Source organism: Lynx canadensis, chromosome E1, assembly GCF_007474595.2.
Source record: "Lynx canadensis isolate LIC74 chromosome E1, mLynCan4.pri.v2, whole genome shotgun sequence".
Lineage (NCBI taxonomy): Eukaryota > Metazoa > Chordata > Mammalia > Carnivora > Felidae > Lynx > Lynx canadensis.
Genome location: NC_044316.2, coordinates 46571431 through 46577363, shown reverse-complemented (window position 1 = coordinate 46577363; position 5933 = coordinate 46571431).

Sequence of the window (5933 nt, the reverse complement as noted above, 5' to 3'; positions counted from 1 at the left end):
TTCTTTCCTTCCTTCTTTCCTTCTTCCTTCTTTCCTTCCTTCCTTTTTTCCTTCCTCCCTTCTTTCCTTCCTTCTTTCCTTCTTTCCTTCCTTCCTTCCTTGTTTCCTTCCTTCCTTCTTTCCTTCCTTCTTTCCTTCTTCCTTCTTTCCTTCCTTCCTTCTTTCCTTCCTTCCTTTTTTCCTTCCTTCCTTCTTTCCTTCCATCTTTCCTTCCTTCCTTCTTTCCTTCCTTCCTTCTTTCCTTCTGTCTTTCCTTCCTTCTTTCCTTCCTTCCTTCCTTCCCTCTTTCCTCCCCTCCTTTTTCCTTTAACTCCTTTCTTCTCTCCCTTCACAGTGCCTATTATGTATCAGACACGAGGAGAGGCACAGGGGACACAGAGTGAGCACAAATAAATCTGGTTTCTCACCTTACAGTTTAGCGGAAAAGATACAATACTTAACATAGTCACACAAATGTGTAATTGCGGTCTGACACAGGGTCAGTGAAGGAAAGTTACACCACTCTAGGAGAGTACACAACACAAAGAGAAGGCTGTGAAATCTGAAAGGTGAGTCATAGCTAATCCAGGAGGAACTTAAAGCATTCCTAGCAGGGCCGCCTGGCTGGCTTGGTGGGTTAAGTGTCCAACGTCAGCTCAGGTTATGATCTCATGGATCATGGGTTCAAGCCCCACTCGGGCTCTGTGCTGACAGCTCAGAGCCTGGAGCCTGCTTTGGATTCTCTCTCTGCTCCTCCCCCGCTTGCATTCTGTCTCTGTCTCTCTGAAAAATAAATAAAACATTCAAAAAAAATTTTTTAATGGGGCACCTGGGTGGCTCAGTCGGTTAAGCATCCGAATTTAGCTCAGGTCATGATCTCACAGTTTGTGGGTTCAAGCCCTGCGTCGGGCTCTGTGCTAACAGCTCAGAGCCTGGAACCTGCTTCGGATTCTGTGTCTCCCTCTCTCCCACTCCGCCGCTCACACACACTTTCTGTCTGTCTGTCTCTCTCTCTCTCTCTAAAAGGTAAATAAACATTAAAAAGTTAAAAAAAAATTTTGATAATAAATAAATAAATAAATAAATACTCAAAGCATTCCTAGCAAAGGCCTTGAGGTGGAGAGGGCAGACTGTATTTCAGGTTCTGAAGAAAACTAATATGACTTGAGTCAGAGAACAAGGGATATCTGATGAGAGATGAACCAGGGAAGAATGGCAGGGGTCAAATCTTGCAAAGCCCTGGTGGGTAGGTAGGGTTGCCAGACTTAGCAAATAAAAATACAAGATGCCAAGGGTGGGTGGCTCATTCGGCTGAGCATCTGGCTCTCGGTTGGGCTCAGGTCATGATCTCACGGGCACACGGGTCATGAGTTCGAGGACCAAATGGGGCTTTCAGGCTGACAGTGTGGAGCTTGTTTGGGATTCTCTCTCTGCCCCTCTTCCACTCGTGTGCACGTGCCCTCTCTTTCTCTCTCTTTCTCTCAAAATGAACGGATAAACTTAAAAAAAGTACAAGATGCCAGGTTGAGTTTAATTTAAGGCGAGTGATGATATTTATACTAAAAGTGATTCTTCATCTGAAATTCAAACTTTACTGGGCATCCTGTGTTTTCTTTGGCAACCCTACTTGCGGGTCAGGTAAGGATTTGCTTTTGTTCTTCCTGAGACCAAGGCATTCAAGGGTTTGAAGCTGGGGAGCGGCATAATCTGATTACATTTTGAACAGGTCACACTGGCTACAGATTAAACAGGAACAAGCAGAGAAGCACGGGGACAAGGAACAATTACAGTGGCCCAAGGAAGAGCAGGGGGCTGGACCTGAGGGATGGTAGGGGAGAAGGGGCGAGGTGGACACGTTGAGCTAGGTTGAGAAGATCAAATCAACAGCGTTGGACACCTACCTACTCTGGTCCCACCTTCCACATGCCGAGGGTGCTGAAATGCCCAAATCCGTATGTCTGACCTGAACCTCTGCCAGGAACTCCGGGCCCATGAGAGCTACTGCTTACTTGGCACCTCAAGCTCAACACAGCCAGACTAGAACTCTAGGTCTGGCCTCTCCAAACCACTCCCTCCAAATCCCCCCTCCCCTGCCCCGACCTCCTATGTCGGTAAAGAACACCCCAATCCACCTGGTCACTCAAGCCAAAAGCACAGGGCTTGCTCTCGATTCCCCTCCCTCTCTCCTACCACACGCCATCCATCTACCGTCCTGTTGACTTCACCCCAAATCCCATCCTGAATCAGTCCACTTTCTTCTATTTCCATTATTACTAACCAACCACAAGTCACCATCTGTCGCACCCAGATGAATGGTAGAGTCTCAAAACTGGTCCTTCCGTTTCCACTTTTCTTCACCTATAACCCATTCTCCCCTCGGGAGCAAAGGTAATCCGTTCAAAATAGAAATCAGATCTTAGCTTAAAACCCTTCCAGCACTTCTAATGGCATTTAGAACGTGCCAACTCCTCACCTTGGCTTACAGAGAGTCCTAGAAGATCAAGGCTCCCGCCTTTCTCCGCCTCATCACCATAGGTTGTCCCCCATCACCCGACCCCTTCTTGTCCCGCAAATCTCAGTGGGAAAGTCCCATCTTCAGGGAGACTTTTCTTGAGCAGACTGTCTCCCCCACTTCCCATGGGGTTGAGAGCTCCTTGGGAGTAGGAGCCTCATCTGTCTCATTCACTGCCAAATTCACAACTCCTAGGCCCTCATCAATATTTGTGAAGTGAATGAATACATAGGAACAGTTTGGATCTGGGAGACAAGGGAGAGGAAGTATCAGTGATTTCTGGCCAGATCCAATCCTCAGTCCAGTGACTAGAAACCACTTCCAGAGGCCAGACCCCTCCCAGATTGTTTGTTCACCTGCCAGCAATCACTTTTGCAGAGCCCTGGTTACTGCTCTGACCTCAACTTGGACCCTTAGTGACAAGTTGTCCAAATTCTTCTTGAAGATTGTTGGCTTCTGTGGACACTGTACCCCGCCCACCTGTCTAAAAGTCCTCAGCTTAAGGGGTGTCTGGCTGGCTCAGTCAGGGGAGCATGCAACTCTTAATCTGATCTCGGGGTTGGGAGTTCAAGCCCCATGTTGGGTGTAGACATTACTTAAAAATAAAATCTTGGGGCGCCTGGGTGGCGCAGTCGGTTGGGCGTCCGACTTCAGCCAGGTCACGATCTCGTGGTCCGGGAGTTCGAGCCCCGCGTCGGGCTCTGGGCTGATGGCTCAGAGCCTGGAGCCTGTTTCCGATTCTGTGTCTCCCTCTCTCTCTGCCCCTCCCCCGTTCATGCTCTGTCTCTCTCTGTCCCAAAAATAAATAAACGTTGAAAAAAAAAATTTAAAAAAAAAATAAAATCTTTTTTTTTATTATTTTTTTTTAATGTTTATTTATTTTTGAGACAGAGAGACAGAGCATGAACAGGGGAGGGTCAGAGAAAGAGGGAGACACAGAATCCAAAGCAGGCCCCAGGCTCTGAGCCGTCAGCACAAAGCCTGATGCGGGGCTCGAACTCACGGACCATGAGATCATGACCCGAGCCAAAGTCGGACACTTAACTGACTGAGCCACCCAGGCGCCCCAAAAATAAAATCTTAAAAAACAAAAACAAAAACCTCTTCTGATCCTCAGCTCAAGTTTTTTCCTCCTCCTTCCCTGTCCTGTGAAATTAAATTACAAGTGTTTGCTTGACCTCAAATTCCAAACACACCTGTTGCGTTTGGGCACAATGGAAGGGCATTAGCATTAGACTGAAATGTGTGCCCTAAACTACCAAAAAATAAAAATTAAAAACAAAAAGCTTAGATTCTTCCTTTATCTCTGAAATTTACCGTGGGAAGTACAGAGGTGTCTGACTGAGTTTCAGTGATATTGTTCAATTCATCATGGCGGTCTCAACATTTGCCTCAAAGGTACTTTGAGAGTCTAACACCAGAAAATATATCTTGGAGCATCTTAGACCATATTTAAGAACCACCATAACTTCCATATGATATGGAGATCTGGTAGAATATATATATCTGCCATGCATCTTCTTTTCAGAATGGTGCTTCTAGAAATGTTCCTTTGGCAAAGCTCTTACTATAACCCACTCATGCAATGTGCACACCACCAACTGTCAACCTTCCATGAAAAATCCATAATGGGCAACATTCTCCCTTTTGAATATGGGCAGGCATCCCTTCCTACCCGTTACATAATTAGACTTGTTCATTGTATATTTATCACCTAATTCTATTCTAGGAATTGAATGTGAGAGGCGATAACTTCCCCCAGTCTTCACGGCTAGGCAGCCAAGCAGCATAAACACGACAAACAATTCAGATGGAACAGCCACAGCTCACAGTAAAATGTACAGGGTCACAGCCGCCTTTGAAGCCTGGCTCTTCTGTGTCTCTCACCGGCGATGGATACCCAGGCTATGTTCTTGCTCATTGACCTTGACTGATGCATCTTGGAAGTGGAACATTTTGACCCGTTCTTATCTGAGACTAGGTTACTGAAGCCTCCTAGTTCCCTTGTTACGGCTGGTGTCCTTCCAGAAAGGATTGCAATCTCCCTTAATAGTTTACCAAACTTAGACTCGAATTTACAGATGAACACGCAAACGCAGCTTCAGCTTTCTCAACCACCAAGTCTTACTTTATCCTAATGGATCAAGCCCACAGCCCATTTATTGCAATGGCTTGCCATGTGAGCGTTCTGCTATTTAACAAACGTATATTAAACTCTTTCTTCTTTTACAGTAAACCCTATGCCCTACATGGGACTCAAACTCATGACCCCGAGATCCAGAGTCACATGCTCTACTGACTGAGCCAGTCAGGCACCCCTGTATTGAACCCTTTATGTAGATCAGACACAATTGCTGGTGCTAGGAATGCAAAGATGTAAAGTGATCGATTCATTCATTCAAATAGCATATTTTTAATGAGTACCTACTAAGTGCCAGGAAATGAGGATGTGTAGGTTAATAGGACAGACGGGGACTCCCTATGCCCAAGAAGTTTATGATATAGGGGCGCCTGGGTGGCTCAGTCAGTTAAGCATCCGCTGCTTGATTTAGGCTCAGGTCATGATCTCACATTGGGGAAATCAAGCCCTGCATTGGGCTCCACATCATGGAGCCTGCTTGGGATTCTCTCTCTCCTCTCTCTGCCCCTCTGCTGCTCGCTTGTGTGTGCACTCTCAATCTCTCTCTCAAAATAAATAAACTAAAAAAAAAAAGTTTATGATATAGTTGGGGAGCCTAGGTGAGTGAGAAAACTAATTTTTAAAAATTTACAAACTATGATAAAAAGGAAACAAATTGTTAAGAGAATGATGGGCAAGACTTGTTTTAGACAAGGTAGACAGGAAGGCCTCTCTGATGATGGTATCCTCATCATCTATCACTCGGATAACTACAGTAACTACAATAGCCTTCCAATAAAGTCCCCTGCTTGTGCCACAGGACATTTGCACTTTCTGCCGACAATGCTCTTGTCTCGGCTAACTCCATCATTAGCTCCCTCTCCTCTTTCATGTCATTTACTCAAAAGACATCTTCTCAAGAACACCTTCTATGGTCCCATCCTTACTAAAATTTCACATACACACCTATCATCCAATTCCCCCCTCCCCTTTTCATTTCTCCCTTCTGAGCTTTTTTTTTTTTCCTCCTTGCCACTTATAATCATGTAAGTTACAAAGCATAATACGTGCGTAATAAAACACATATTCCTGAACCCACCACCCAACCTAAAAAATAGAATGATATCAATAGCTACTCCATATATGGCTGCATATTTCATGAAATCCCCAAACCATCAAAAATCTATTACCGATTATGCAAGAATCAAGAAGAAGAAGAAAGTTCTTTATGTATTGATAGGGAGTGAGCTACAAGACATATTATTTAGGTGAAAAAAGCAAAGGGCAGAGCACTGGGTACACTATGCCATCCTTTTCGTAAAA